Source organism: Triticum aestivum, chromosome 7A, assembly GCF_018294505.1.
Source record: "Triticum aestivum cultivar Chinese Spring chromosome 7A, IWGSC CS RefSeq v2.1, whole genome shotgun sequence".
Classification (NCBI taxonomy): Eukaryota; Viridiplantae; Streptophyta; class Magnoliopsida; order Poales; family Poaceae; genus Triticum; species Triticum aestivum.
The window spans coordinates 429,511,699-429,513,873 of record NC_057812.1 but is presented as its reverse complement, the minus strand read 5'-3'; the positions used below and the strand labels follow the sequence as shown (position 1 = coordinate 429,513,873).

At 50.3% G+C, this 2,175-nt stretch overlaps 1 long non-coding RNA gene across 1 annotated transcript; it reads right to left on the bottom strand.

Moving 5' to 3' along the window:
- Window positions 1-842: 842 nt before the first annotated feature.
- On the bottom strand, window positions 843-2,169 carry LOC123147381 (uncharacterized). The gene is made up of 2 exons (XR_006473174.1): window positions 1,334-2,169; window positions 843-1,265 (listed from the first exon to the last, which is right to left on the bottom strand). It is a non-coding gene; the product is annotated as an uncharacterized lncRNA (long non-coding RNA).
- Window positions 2,170-2,175: the final 6 nt, after the last annotated feature.

Sequence of the window (2,175 nt, the reverse complement as noted above, 5' to 3'; positions counted from 1 at the left end):
CCGAACACATTCGGTACATTAAAACTCATACTCATAATATAACTGTCATCGAAACCTTAAGCGTGCGGACCCTACGGGTTCGAAAAGAATGTAGACATGACCGAGACACGTCTCCGTTCAATAACCAATAGCGAAACCTGGATGCTCATATTGGCTCCCACATATTCTACGAAGAACTTTATCGGTCAGACCGCATAACAACATACGTTGTTCCCTTTGTCATCGGTATGTTACTTGCCCGAGATTCGATCATCGGTATCTCAATACCTAGTTCAATCTCGTTACCGACAAGTCTCTTTACTCGTTCCATAATACATCATCCTGCAACTAATTCATTAATTGCAATGCTTGCAAGGCTTAAGTGATGTGCATTATCGAGAGGGCCCAGAGATACCTCTCCGACAATCGGAGTGACAAATCCTAATCTCGAAATACGTCAACCCAACAAGTACCTTCGGAGACACCTATAAAGCACCTTTATAATCACCAAGTTACATGGTGATGTTCGGTGGCACACAAAGTGTTCCTCCGATAAACAAAAGTTGCATAATCTCATAGTCATAGGAACATGTATAAGTCATGAAGAAAGCAATAGCAACAAACTCAACGATCAAGTGCTATGCTAATGGAATGGATCAAGTCAATCACATCATTCTCCTAATGATGTGATCCCGTTAATCAAATGACAACTCATGTTTATGGTTAGAAAACATAACCATCTTTAATCAACGAGCTGTCAAGTAGAGGCATACTAGTGACACTTTGTTTGTATATGTATTCACACATGTATTATGTTTTCGGTTAATACAATTCTAGCATTGGATAATAAACATTTATCATGATATAAGAAAATAAATAATAACTTTATTATTGCCTCTAGGACATATTTCCTTCATATTGAGGGGGAACTGAAACTTGGATACAACAGAAGTGCACTTCATTTTCATGCTATTTTTTACATTGTTAAGGAACATAGGCCCCCAGCCGGATACCACGCAAAACACGCACATACACTGTACTACAGTGGGGATGGCATCGACAGCAACCAAAACGAACTGAAGGCCGTCGCCGGTGAACTGCATGTTGGGGAAGGAGAGAGCTGCGAGGGGGTGCTCCGGTGAACCACCGGTGATGTGTGTGAGCAACAGCAAAAACAGTAGCGATTTGGGTACTGCACCAATGGTCCAACCGACCTGCAGTGAAGAGCAACCTGCACTGCTCGCTGCATGAGCCAGCTGGAGAACCTCCTGTCCACACCAAGTAAACTGCAGCAACAATCCAGAAAATTGTAGCAACAATCCAGAAAATTGTAGCAACAATCCAATTGGCGAACCTCCTGCCGAAGTGCGTGTCAATCGTCCTCAAGTTCTTGCGCACTGCACGGACGCCCCAACTCACCTGCAATGATAGCAAGTTGCACTGCTTGCCGTCAGTGGATAACAACAACGAAAAAATTGGACCTGGGCATGGCTTTTTGTACGTGACGGGAAGAGGACCGCCGGAGTCCAGTGGTGGCTACCCCGCCACCGGACCGCACTGCACACACGCCTGCCAGAGGACAGTGGCGCCCACCAAAACTGAACTGCAGTGCATCCAAGGGGTGGAATCTCGCTATTGTTGACGCGTGTGGTGGCCACGACCTCGACCACAGTCGGAGACCGCCGGATCTCCTCGCCCCGTCGTAGGGAGAAGGTCACTACTGTTTCATAGGGACGAGCCAAGTGCACTGCTCGCCCCCGCGGGCAGAACTGCACGCGCCCTTGCGCTAGCGAACTGGTGCGACGGCTGCCGAGGAAAGCCATGCAAGGTAGGCTGCCGCAGAGAATAATTTGGGGAGGGGTTGAGCTCGTGAGGAGGGAGAAGGTCGCACTGGGGGTAGGTAGTGGCCGTGCCGCGCGCCATTCGGGCGGATCCGGCCGCCTTGGAGGCGGATCTGGGCTGGGGAAGGGAGGTACGCACGGGGCGGCGCAAGAACACCTCCGTGTTGCTGCTCGGGTCGAGGACGAGGGGAGGATCCGCTTCTTTCACGGTAGTGCAAGAGCCCGTGTCGGTGGATCCGGTGCTTTTGGTGGAAGGCCGCCGGTTGCAGGGCATGCTAGATCCGCGCGGTATGGGGCGCGGAGGCCACCTGCAGCCGGTGAAGTGCCATGGGGAGGTGGGGGCAAGGCGCGAGGT